The sequence below is a fragment of the Molothrus aeneus genome, chromosome Z (genome assembly GCF_037042795.1).
Source record: "Molothrus aeneus isolate 106 chromosome Z, BPBGC_Maene_1.0, whole genome shotgun sequence".
Lineage (NCBI taxonomy): Eukaryota > Metazoa > Chordata > Aves > Passeriformes > Icteridae > Molothrus > Molothrus aeneus.
Window position 1 is genome coordinate 70,678,719 of NC_089680.1, and position 13,743 is coordinate 70,692,461.

Below are 13,743 nucleotides of genomic sequence, written 5' to 3' on the forward strand. Positions count from 1 at the left end.
GATCATTTCCAATTCCTCTCAAAAAGACTGATACCTTGGCAGTAATGGACCAAAAGTGGTTATGGCTCTTTCTTGCTGCACAATCAATATCTCTTTTTCAGTACAATAGCATCCACGAGTATGATCCAGAATTGGGGTGATGGGGAAATTGTCACCAGAATAGTTATGGAAAGTAGGTATAGTTGTAGGGTAATAGGTCTCAGAAAAAGATAAGAAATTCCACTTAGAGAGTAGAAGATAGACCAGGACTGAGATGATAAATTCATTATATTTAGTTCTTAAAGGAGGAAAAAGAAAAAAAAAAAAGGAAAAGAAAGGAACTTAAAATGAATGGTAATTTTCCAACAGCAAGAGATTGCACTTGCAGTGCAAGTAAACTAATTCAAACTATACCAATTCAAACATTTCACACTACCCACAAAAACCTGTAAAAATCCTGAATTACCTTGCCCTTCAAGTCATATAGTAGGGACAAAAAAACACCTTATCAAGGAAGCTTTATCAGCTTAGAAAACGCTTAATGACTCAATTAAAAATATAAAGTTATGGTATAATCATATTTTTTAAAAATTCTAAAGCAAATGACATAAATGCATAATATAATGAGTGACATGCCTGGTGTAAAAGTGAAATCAAAAGCAGATTAAATTTGTACAGAGACTTTATCAGGTGCTTAAATCAGACTTGCTAATAGGCAAGTACAATCAATAATAGGTATGAAAGTCAATACTAATTTAATACTCCATTACTATGTGAATAGAGACAATGTTCTATTAGACATTTCAGGTATGAAGTCTTGCTAATTTTCTTTTTCCTCCCTCTGTATGCACATGTGCCCACACGGAGTACAATTATCCCATTTAACTGAAGTTTTCAGAAACACCTAATGCAAAAGAAATCATGTAGAGTAGAACCCCCCTTCCTTTCTCACAGGAATAACCGGAGCTGCACTCGTGTCACACACAATTCTCCACTTTGAAAGGGGACACCCGTCAGGTTGTGGTAAGTGATTCAGTTTCATTACTGACCCGCCTGGATGCCCCGTATCTGTTGTCTCAGGAATAGAGGTTCAAATAAGAGCACCCAAGTTACACTGCACAGAAAAGCAGAAACTGCCCCAAAAGAAGCAGCGGCTCTGTTTAGCTCTTCCCGGGCAATTCAGCGTTGCAAGAATGCATCTGATCATGAGTTTGCCTGTATCAGTGTCTGTGACAACAGATAAGCTACATTCAAGGTCTCAGAGCACCGAATAAGCGGAACATTTATATAAACCCATAGGGAGCATTCGATTAAGATTACCCCAGCTGTAAAAAGCTATTACACCAATCTAACAATCACGAGTTTCATTTAAAGCCAATTCACTTATGAAAGAGAGCTGACAGAGTGATGAATTTGCTCCAGTATATCGAGATCAATAAACATCCTGTGACTACATCACCAATAACCACAAGAAATGCTCTTTAATATTTAGATGATTTTTTTCTTGTCCTGCACAAAGTACAAGGCACAAAACTGACCAGAAAATGTGGTGAATTGCAACACTTCTTTTATATCCCACAGTCCAAAAGGAAGGCAGAAAAAGCATGTCACTGCTACATAGTGTGGTGTGAACCTCTTTTTCAGAAGAGTCTGATCAATCTGGGGAATACTTTTACAGCTGCTAAGCCTTTTTTTCATGAAATTATGAATCAGGCATAACTTTGTGTTGCTGTGTTTTAAAGGAAACCCTCCCTGAGTGTCCCTCGTCAGGATGATGCCAAGTTTGCTGTGCCAGAAGGATAAATGTGCATGTTCCTGCCTTCTGCATTAGCTTTATCCTTCTGTATTTCAGTGTTTCAGAAAAAAAAAAAAAAGAAAAAAAAAAAAGTCCCTGCTTGCCCTTTCATCTCCTCAGTGTTTTGAATGGTGTCTTCCACAACCTCATTTGTTTGAGCCTATTTGAAATTTTCTCCGGGGATGAATGGAAGTGTAGAACATAAAGTGTCTTTCAGCTGAAGATGCAGCTTAAATGCTGGGGACTATAGAGAAAAATAACTGGTGACATTGAAAAGGAGCCAGCATTTCAAAAGAGTAAAGATGTTATGGGATTATTTTATTACCTTTGAACCCTGAGAGCTTTACAGCTCCACTACACTCCCCCTAGAGCAATTCCTGGCTACTTCTCTGTCCTATATTTTAGAGAATAACAGAAAGCTACTTAGACAGTATTTTTGTCAAGCTCCAGTTCTGCAAAGGTCTTTTTAAACTTTAACTTTAAAAATAAAGCAAAAGTCCTATGTAGAACTTATAAATTATGTCTGGTGACATTTCTCAAATAACTTGGGTGCAAAATGTATCTCAACTTCTTTTCATTCATTTTAATGAGTGTAATGAAAAGATAATATGTACTGAAATGCAACACTCAATCTGAGCAAGGAGTAGTATAGAATAAAACAGCTCCTGTTGCCCCTTAGGACTGCAATACATTAAGCTTTTGTTACCATTACGTGCTTTATTGTTAAGCGTTATGTGCTGCATTTTATAATTTAATTTCTAACCGAGCAGATTCAATGGCTTTAAATCTATCAGATTTTTAAAGGAAAAGTTTTCTAAAAGAAAGAATAAAAAGCAATCAGATGACTCAATTACCTGAAAAGAGTTCTACAACAGGGAAACGTAGTTCTCAGCTGGTATAAATCAACATAACGTCCAAGTCAGCAGAGCACAGAATTTCATCTGAGCGGAGTGTTTGGCCCAATACCTGCATGTTAATTCTCCTGAATTTTTAGTGTGTGGGAGTTCTAGTTCTAATGAGGGATTCCAGATGTAATGGTATCACAGGTTACAGTGGCTTGCTGTCAACTTATTCTCTTCTCTACTCGCATTGTCTGTGAGTTCCACACGACTCATTGTCTCAGTTTTCATCTTTATTTTGACTTTTGGTCATTCTTTTAAATTTTAGCCCTTCACAATAAATTATGGTATTCCACAGTGAGTTAAAAAAAATCAGAATTTTCTGTGATTTTCTCTGTTTTAACCTACATAACAAAGAAGGACGAAAATGTAGTTTAGTCAAAGTGGGGAATGAAAATTCAGTCATTTGTACCTATAACTCTATCATTATTATTATTATTATTATTATTATTATTACGATCAGATGTTAATGAGAAGCAGAAGGTTTCAGCCTTCTTAAGCAGGAGAAAGGCATGAACCACAGAAGTAAACTAATTGCATGAAGTAAACTAATTCAAACTATACCAATTCAAACATATTGCACTACCCATAAAAACCTGTAAAAATCCTGAATTACCTTGCCCTTCTTGTCATATTGTAAGGACAAAAACCACCTTATCAAGGAAGCTTTATCAGTTTAGAAAATGCTTAATGACTCAATTAAAAATATAAAGTTATGGTGTAACAGTATTTTAAAAAATGGACTTAGGAGTCCAAACAGCCTCTTTACTGAAGAGCAAAGTGTATTTCTGGTACAGTAACTTCCTGACGAACTCTCTGCCAGCTTGTTCATAAAAGCAACCTGAATCTTTTGAATGCTGATGGTAACTTCAGCCATTTCATGTTTTGGGCTCAGCTGCCCACATTTTGCCTCAGGCTGTTGTTATTAGATCTGAAAGCTGCACCTTGTCTTCTCTTTTGGATCGTACTCAAATAAAAAAAAAAAAAAAAAACCCAACTTTGTAATGTTTCCAAGAAACATCTACTCCACAAATATCGATTGGAGCCTAGAGCAATTTTGTGCCAAGCAGGTTAACATGCTCTTAAACTACCCTGGTCCAGAGTGACCCAAAATGTTTTACTGTGCCAGAAAAGTGCTGTCTGTCCCTCAGAGCCACGTGGGAGCTGAGGGGATAAAGGGCTCTGCAGCAGAATCACAAAGGCTGCCTTAATCTCACATTTCATGGGACTGTCAATAAAGGTTAGTGACACCTTTCTGCTTTATCTGAAGGCATGACCACTGATACCATTATATCCCACAGTAACACTTTAAATTAGAAACCTCAATTAAAGCTTTAATCCTTTGAAGCTGGCACTTTCCAGTCTGCCAGCCAAGCGGATACTTAGGAGGATGTGTACATGGCTCCTGGGCCCCTATTTTTCCCTTTGAAGTATGTTTTAAGGCTACTGTTGATTTCTGTGGAAGTTCAATGAATTAAATGCCCATGCTATTGAAAGGTTAATTAAATGTAGCGAGCTGTTCTTCATAGCATGGCTGTTGCTCAATCTGTTCTGTTTACTTCTCGAGTAATAGAAATGATGCATCTGCATTACCTGATTGTTTTTGTTAATACATATTGAGCTTTCTTTTTCCTTTTTTTTTTTTTTTTTTTTTTGTGGTAACTTCCAGTATGTACTTTTGGAAGATTTGTGAGTTTTGTACTCCTTGAACAATCTTCAAACTCAGTGAAGTATTTCTGTTGCTACAACACACTTGCTGAAAAAAAAAAAAAAATTCTAATTTGCTTATCACTTTAAGTCTGTTTTCATTTGTGGTTTCAGACTTTAAAAGTTTTGGGACCTATAAATGTATTACTTTAGTTTCCATTTTTTTTGTTTTTCATGACATGTAATTGGAGATGAGGTGTAGTAAGCATTTTTTTTCTAACATGACATGGTCAATCACTTTAACAAAGCATCATTATCAAAAATCATAACTATTCATAGGTAGCTAATGTTGGAAAGACATCCTATGATCAAAGAGAACAAAACATTTCCCATAAAATTAAAGAACACTGAATTAATTGCACAAACGAGCCCTGGTAAAACAAAATTAGTGGCTGCTATGAAAATAGGACACAGTTAAAAAAAATACAAAGATAATGGAATTGTTAATATATTGTTTGGAAGGAACTCACAGAGCTCTGAGTCCCAGTTCAACACCACTCCACTTCTTGGAATTGCTATCCAAAGTGACACAAATCCATGCCGCAGATGACATCACTAGTCCAAACTTGCACAAATGACTTCAGGGAGCCCAAAGAATTAATATGATAAGATTTCCTTTTATTTTCAGAAGATGATCAATAGGTAAAAGATACTGGTATGAAAAGCAATATTAAATCTAAAATTGCCATTTTTTTCTACTAACTCTCTCTTTAAATAGCTCTAAAATCATCCTGAGACAACGTAATTTACACGATTCAGGTGTTATGGGTTTTCTTTTATTTATTTGGTTTTGATGCTATAACCAGAGGCTGTGTTTGAAGGGAAAATTTACCTTTATTGAGGGATTAAAAGATCAAATTTCAGAAGAATCAGGAATTGTCTGTCACAGCAAATCCACACGAATATGCCGAAATCACAGGAAATGTGAAAAACAAAGAGTAGGATATAATTTCATCTGGAAATTTGTGTTCTGTAGGTATTAGTTTCCCACCTGCAGGGCTATAGAATCCTGTACAGATGGAAACAAGCCAAAACATCACCCACACTCGGCCTGATATGAAGAGACCACCACCCACTCTGTCTCAACAAGGCATTGCTGAAAGCATTCTCTGGAATTAAAATGCTTAAATTATGACTTGTCCTCACTGAGTCTGCTCCTTGTTCTTCTTGATCTTTTGTTCTTCTTGTACTTCTGGTTCATGATCATCTTGTTCTTGTTATACTTCTTGCTGTTCTTGTTACTGTTGTACTTCTTGTTCTTATTGTTCTGGTTTCTCTTCTTCTTGTTAAAATTCATCTTCTTGTTCTTCTTTTTATACTTCTTCTTATATGTCTTCTTATACTTCTCCTTCCTGTTAAACTACTTCTCCTATTTCTACTTTACTTCTACTTCTTCTTCTTCTTCTCCTCCTCCTCCTTTCTACTGTTCTTGTTAATGTTATTTTTTATTCTTACCCTTTTTTAATACTACTGCTTCTTTGCCTGCTTCAACTTCTTACTGTTCTTGCCAATATTCCTATTCTTATTCTTTATCTTTTTGTGGGGTTTTTTTTTTGGGGGGGGGGGGGTTGTAATTTTTTTGGTGTGGGGCTTTTGGTTTTTCTCTATACTACTACTACTTCTTAAACCCAACTTTCTTTTGTTTTTTAAGGATTGTGCGTGTCACAGTCTGTCAGTCTGAGTTGTGTCCTGGGAGCAGCACCTCCTGTCTGTGGAGAAAAAGCCATAGGACCAGCATGGAATCCTTTCTGGAGGACAGGAAACGGCCTGGGATCCCAGCAGGGGAGGTGCAGATGCAATATCAGAAACAATTGTTCCCTGACAGGGTGGCCAGGCCTGGGAAGAGGTTCCCGCAGGGAGGAGCTGCAGTCAGTGTCCCTGGAACACCGGAGCCGCGTGGATGCGGCCCCTGGGGACAGGGTTCAGGGCTGACGATGGCGGCGCCGGGCCGGCGGTGGGAGCGACGCCTTTGAGCCCTCGGCAGCCGGAGGAGGGGCTGGGGCGCGGCGCCGAGCCCCCGGCACAAGCGTCCCCCGGGGCCGGGGCTCGGGGCCGGCCCCACGGGTGCCCTTTGGCCTCGGGGAGCCGCCCCGGGGGTGCCGGGCAGCAGCCGGGGCCGGCCGGGCCCCAGGGCCAGGCGCAGGCCGAGGCGGCCCGTGCGGCTCCCTCAGGGCGTCGGGCGGGCCGCGGGCCGGCCGCCATCTGCAGGCGCGGTGCTGCTGGCAGCGGGCGCTGATGCCGGGGCCGTGCCAGGGCCAGCGGCGTTTGCTGCGGGGCACCCCCTGCCCGGGGCCCTCCCGTGCGTGTCCCATGGGGGCTCGGGCTGCCACAGGGACGCGCCTGGCACGCTGCCGCTTTTGCGGCTCCTGGCACTCGACCCAAGGCGCCTGCGGGACAGGCAGGGGGAACCCATCTTGGGCTAACGCTGCCAGTTTTTCCCACTTGGCCTCTTTGTCCACTTTGTGCAAGCTCCATGATGCTCACCTAATCCTACTAGTCCTCCTTCTGCACCAAGGCCTTGAGCCGCAGGTTCTGGATGATATCCTGTTCCCAGGTGTCGTGCGCTAGCTCTCAGTCGCTGTCATCTTTCCAGCTGGGCTGCACTGAAGGTATCCTAGCATTGCCTTCGGACACCTCTGGCCAACATAATCTTGCTTTTTTTGGAAGCTCTTGGCCAATGCAGTCTTCCTAGTCCGAGTGTTCCTTAGAACTCTCAGCCTCTCTGGGGGACAGCTTTTGTGGGCTCTGTTCGTCCCAGTCCAACCCTTTTGGAGAGGTAGCCAATTCTCCTCCCAAATGCCCCTGCTCTGTGCCTTCTTCCCTGTTAAAACCTTCTTGCTGCCTCCTGGCTTCCCCCTGGGACAGCTCTTGCTTGCTGCAAGCGTTCTTCTCAGACAGTCCTGGTGGCTTCTGCCTTCTCCTGGGGACAGTGGCTGCTCAAGAGATTCTTCCCTGTCGGAAATCTCCCGGCAGTTCTTGTTATCTCCCAGAGACAGCTCTTGCTCCCTGCATTCCTCCCAGTCGGAGGCTACTGGGGAATGCTCCAACTTTGCTGGGCAGGGCTCTTGCTCCCTGCCTTCCTCCCACTCTGAGAAGTCCCAGTAGCTCCCACATTCCCCTTGGGACAGCTCTGGCTCAAGGCCCTCATCCCAATCCAAGAGCTCCAGGAGGCTACAGGCATCTCCTGGGGGCAGGAAGGGAAGGGAAGGAAGGGAAAGCGAAAGGGGGAAAGAAGAAAGGAATAACAACCAACCAAGCTAATTCACTTCTGCGGGCGATTTGATAAAATCACCAAAACTCTAAAAAAAAGTGTTCAGAATAAAAACATGACTCTGATTCCTATGGAGTTCAATGTTATAGAGCTTTCTTATTGTGGTATCTATGTAGCAGAAGGAAATTTTATGAAAACAATTGCAAAAAATGAAATAAATATGTTAAAAAAATATTTGACATAATAATCTCTCAGCATTGCAAGTTTAGTCTAGGAATACATAAAGGTTATAAAAGGAAAAAATTAAATGTGAAAAACACTGTTTTAAATTTCTCAATGTTATAGAGCAGAGAACATATTTTTTAAATTTTTTTAAAAGAAATTTTGGTATCAACCACTTCAGTGATTTTTTGTGGGTTTTTTTTTCTTCATGATGTGCATATGAATATATACGCCTTGGGAGTTGGGGTCTAATGGTGCGTTGAGATAGGCCTATATTTCCATAAGTTATCTTGCAAAAGATTGGTTGCTATTTTGGATACTTCTGTTTGCTTTCAGTTGTATTTTGGGGACCCCTTAATGTTTACAAATACTTAGCAATTGAAGAATAACTTTTCTCTTGTTTCTCAACAAGTTTCACAGATGAGGAAACCTTTCCAGTCCAGTGCTGAAGATGTGTGTTGGTGTCACACAAGAGGGTATGTATGTGGACAGAGGGCTCAGTGCTGAATTTAGGGGCTGGGAGAGGGCAGAAGGTGATCCCTTAAATTGAAATTGATTCAAGACTCATGGAAAAATGGCAAGGACAGAAAATACTGCCTTTTCTCCCACCTGAAATGGTTTTACTCACCATTTCTGTGCAGGAACTGTTACACTTGGTAAAGCAGGGGACAGGAAGAGGAGATAACGTGGTTTGGTCTCTGGATTGCCTGGATGTCTAAGGGACAAGTCAATTTGATGAACTGCTGGATGTCATTCCTGGGAAAACTGCTGTTCTTCTGTGTGGGCTTGGCAATCAGGGGAAGCCATGAACAAGATAGAAGGTGATGTTTGGTGTTCCTGTGTCCAATCCACAGTAGAGAAGAAAAGAGGCAGAGCATGGTAGGAGAATAAAGGATAATTATCCACCCAGACAGAGGAGGGATCTGAACTGCTTTTTAAAATAGAGGAAAACAGAGGGAAAATTAAAAAGGAAAAGAGAGAGCTCTGTCGCAGATTTCACTTACGATTCTTTCACATGGCAGGACTTGGAAAAGAAAATCTAGCAGCAATTAAACAGTGTGAAATGAACAAAATACAGGGCCTAGGGGATTACCCAGACCTCAGAGTGCTGGTGGCTCTCTGAGGGCAGGGAGGGCTGCAGCACATCTGCAGATAACATCTGCAGCAGGGCAGCCAAATGCAGGAGGTGTCATTCCTCATGGGACGCTGGGACTGCTCCATGTCCCTCATCCTCAGCCTTCTGCGTTGTTTGGTCTGGCTTCAGCGTACCAGGAGGTATTTCCTGTCACAAAAATGAAGTGGACCAGCTCTACTGTGAAGAAAGAAAAACTGGGAGAACTGAGGTTGTTCGGCCTGGAGAAGAGAATCTTTGGGGTGACCTCACTGTGGCTTTCCAGTACCTGAAGGGAGCTGTTAGAACCCAGGGCACGGGGAGTATTTCTCTGCCTGTCCTGGGAAGTCCTGACCCCCAGGAGAACACTGCTTTTAACCTTTATCCGTGGGGAAAGCTTCTAAGACTTGGGGATGAATTGGAATCTACGAGTGCGTGAAACAGATAGCAGTGTAGTTTATCACAGCGTGAAAAACTTAAGAGTTTTGGGTTTTTAGTATGGAAGTGGGTAGGAGACAAGATGGAGGGGTTTGGGTGTTGTCTGATCTCCTTCTTGTTCTTCATCTACTCCATTTTCTCTAGCGTTGGGAGCACAAAGCAATTGTGCTGTTTGTGAGGTCCCCAGGACGAGGTGAGAGATGAGAATTTGACTCCATGTTCTCAGAAGGCTGATTTATTATTTTATGATATTATTTTATGATATTATATTAAAAGTGCCATTCTAAAACTATACTAAAGAAAGAGAAAGGATACATCAGAAGGCTTCACAAGAAGAATGGTAATGACAGCTCGTGACTGACTCAGAGAGTCTGACACAGCTGGCTGTGATTGGTCATTAAGCCAAAACAATTCACGTGAAACCAATCAAAGATGCGCCTGTTGGTAAACTATCTCCATACCACATTCCAAAGCAACCAGATAATTACTGTTTTCATTCTTTTTCTGAGGCTTCTCAGCTTCCCAGGAGGAGAAACCCTGGTGAAGGGATTTTTCAGAAAGTATCATGGTGACAAGTGATTGGTGAGAAAGAGCTGCAATGCAGGCGTTGCATGGACAGACAAATCATTAGTTATTGGTAGAAAGGTAGAAATAAAGCATGTTCTAAGAGTTAATTGGACAAAAGAGCTTTAAAAGGCCTTGAATCTGTGTTTCTTTTGACTTTTGATGCCTTTCTCTTTGTACGCTGAGATGTAGGCGGCGTGCCAAACTTTTGATAAGATGAAAATAAACAACAACCTGAAGACTGAAAAAAACCAAGAGTCCCATCCATCTCCCATTCCTGGCACAGAACTTGGGGTTGGCACTGGGTGGGTTTTAAGGTCCCTTCAACCCAGACCATTCTGTGATTACATGAAAGTATTTTGCTCTGTTTTGTGAAGCTTTGTGAGCTCCCTGAGCACAGTTCTGGTTCCCAGCATCGCAGATGACTCCAGACAGTTTCCAACAGCAGTCTCTCAATGTTAGATGTCTGAGGGTTGTTCTGGTGGCCTTCGTAAAAGTTCCCCAATATGTATTTAATTAGATTCAGAACTTTAAAGTTTCCTCAGTCCCTTTTGCAAGAATGAAATTGTAAAGTTTTGCAGCCCTTTTAAACTTGAAAAGAAGCTCCAAGACAAATGCAGCTCGAGAGAGAAGCCTTTGTACAAGTACAGTTGTCAATTATATAATGTACTACTCAGTTCATGAAATTACAATACATCATAAGTCACCTTTTTCATTCTTAGTTCTTCTGTGTCATTTTATGTAGTCCCAAAGCATTTTAACCCTCCTGATCTTTAAATAGCCGTAATTTTCTGTAATTAATAAGATTTAATGTAACAGATAAGCAACTTATGACTCATACCTACTTGACTGTTTAATGCTAAAAATGCAGAGCCTGATCATTCAACTCATTAATAAAGATGAAAATCAAGGCAGGGTCTGTGTTAAGGCCCAAAAAAATGGTGATCTGTACATTATACAGAGAAAAACAAAGGTTTTTAAAGAGTAAACAAGATTTCACAGAAAGAAACACAAAATAATCACCTCCCCCTTTGTGGCTAAAATGTGAAGTGAAAATAAAATGCAAAACCATGACATTTGTAATGTACTTGAGGATCTGTGCACTCATCACATAACGCAAAATATATCATGCAGAGAAAAATTCAGGAAATTGAGAAAAATTTCATTTTTATGGATGCATGGTAGCTGCTTGCTAGAAACATGTTTAAATGCCTTTTTCAGATACTCAAACACAACTGCAGATAAATTATGGTGGGTTTTTTTGTGCAACCTAACTGGCCTTTTACTTAGAGAACAAATAGTGTGGATACATTAAAGACCAACGTTTTTGTGATAATTTGTGTAGGAGTGTAGGAAATTTTTGTTTGAAAACAAGAGTGTATAAGGAAAAATAAACTCTACATATATGAAATGTGAAGCTAGTAATCAAATTTGAAGCAAAATTTTGCTAAACTGTTATCATGCAATTCTTTGCAAAAATTACAGTTAAAATGTCAATTAAAACCTACTAATGTGAAAAAATAAAGAGTTAAATTAAAAATAGCTTTATGAAGCTTCCACGAAAAGCAGAGAAGCTGTGGCAAAAAAACTATTTGATTAATAGCATCAATGAAATATGAGGAATTTTATGCGGCCATGTATATGGTTTCTTGAACTCTGAGTGTGTTGTGTGATAACTTGGAAATATTACATTTTATTTCATTAATATCTTTGGTTGTTTTTGTATTTTATTTTCTGTCTCAAACGAATCTGTAAATTTGCCAAAGAAAAGACTGTATATTTACCCCATCAGGATGTGAAATATAGGTTTGGATGGTCACTTTCTGTGTCATAAATAATCGTTCTTTTCTGTAATATACCTAAATAAAAATGCATTGATTAAAAAAGCCAATTCATCATTGACAGAGAGGGACTGATTCATCACTGTGTGATGCCATGATAATATATCATTTATAAATCTTCATAAACCACAGACTTTTCATATTCCTTGTGTCTTTAATATGTCAATGGTTTTGCAGCTTCTGCTATTGGAAGGTAATATTTTCAGGAAGTATACTTGAAGTGAGTTCATTTTACTGGAACTAAACCCTCAAGAAATCATATTGTCTTTCTCATGTGCTTTGCTAGATGGTGATAAATTTTCTTATCTTTAAGCCTTTTTCAGTTGCTGGGTTTTCCATCACACACGATGACTAACTTTATATTAAAAATTTAAATTGTTTTCCATTTGCTTTCTTCTTTGCATGACAGCAACAGACTTGTTTGTCTCGCAGTGTCTAAACATAAGGAGAACAAATGTTCCACAACTGTGATTTGTTTAGGACAAATATTCCTGAATTTGCAAGTTCACAGAATCCCAGGTTGGGAGGGACCTCAAGGATCATCTGGGTCAAACTTCCTTGGCAAAATCATAGTCCAGGCAAGGTGGGCCAGAGCATTGTCCAGCTGAATCTTAAAAATATCCAGTTCTGGGGAATCCATCCCTTGCCTGGGGAGATGATTCCAGTGGTTGATTGTTATGGGGAAAACGTTTCCTCTTGTGCCCAGGCAGAGTCCCTTGGACCCCTCAGCCCTGGTCCCCTCCATGGGCTCCGTGCACAAAGGGAGTCTCCCCCTCCTCTGTTGCCACAGACACATTTTATGGAAAAGCCTTTCCTTAGGATTTTTCTTCTTGAGAAGCTGAGAGGCCTCAGGAACAAAATGTAACCAATGGTTATCTGCTGCTGTGGGATGCAAGAGGTGCATCTGGGATTGGTCTCATGTGGTTGTTTCTAATTAATGGCCAATCACAGTCCAGCTGGCTCGGACAGAGAGTTCAAGCCACAAGCCTTTGTTATCATTCTTTCCTATTCTGTTCTTAGCCGGCCTTCTGATGAAATCCTTTCTTCTATTCTTTTAGTATAGTTTTAATCTAATATATATCATAAAATAATAAATCAAGCCTTCTGAAACATGGAGTCAGATCCTCAACTCTTCCCTCATCCTCGTCCCTCATCCCTGTGAACACGGTCACACTCTGGGGCCACCTTTAACCAGGGGAGCACAGGTTGAGGTGTCCCCTCATCCTCCTCTCCTCAGGGCTGAGCACACCCAGCTCTCTCAGCCTTCCTTCCCCCCAGGTCAGATTTCCCAGCCCTTGGATCCTCTTTGTGGCCCTTCCCTTCAGCCTCTCCAGCCTGCCCAGCTCTGTGTGGCACAGCAGGGACCACACCTGGGCACGGGGCTGCAGGAGGGACCCAACAGGAGCTGAGCAGAGTGGGGTGATGCATTTACCTCTGATTTACATGCCCCTGTTGGTGCCACCCTGTTGGCTTTCCCTGCTGCAGCAGAACCCTGGTCACTCACCAGTCTGGTTTCTCCTCAGGATTCCCAGGTCCCTTTCCACAGAGGTCCCTTTTCACAGAGCTGGTCCCCAGCTGGGTGGATCCCAGCCTATGCTGCACAGGTTTTCCCAAATTCAGGGCCTTACACTTGTGCTTACGGAATTTCAGGGTGGTTTTTCTCCCCCCTCTTTTCCAGCCTGTCCAGATCTTCCTTCAGGATAAGCTCTTCCTTCCAAAGTGTCTGCTTCCCCACATAATTTGGTATTATTAGCAAAATTCATCAGGATATGCTTCATGTCATCATCCAGATCACTTAAGAAGATCATCAAGAATATTTGGTCTAATTTGGATGCGTGGGGGACCCCATTTGGGACAGTCTGCCAGTTCGGAAGGGATCTATTTACCATGACCCCCACCATGTGTCACCTGTCAGCCAGTCCCCCACCCACCCCACAGACCCCTTGCCTAGAAAATACTGAATAATTTATTTCAGC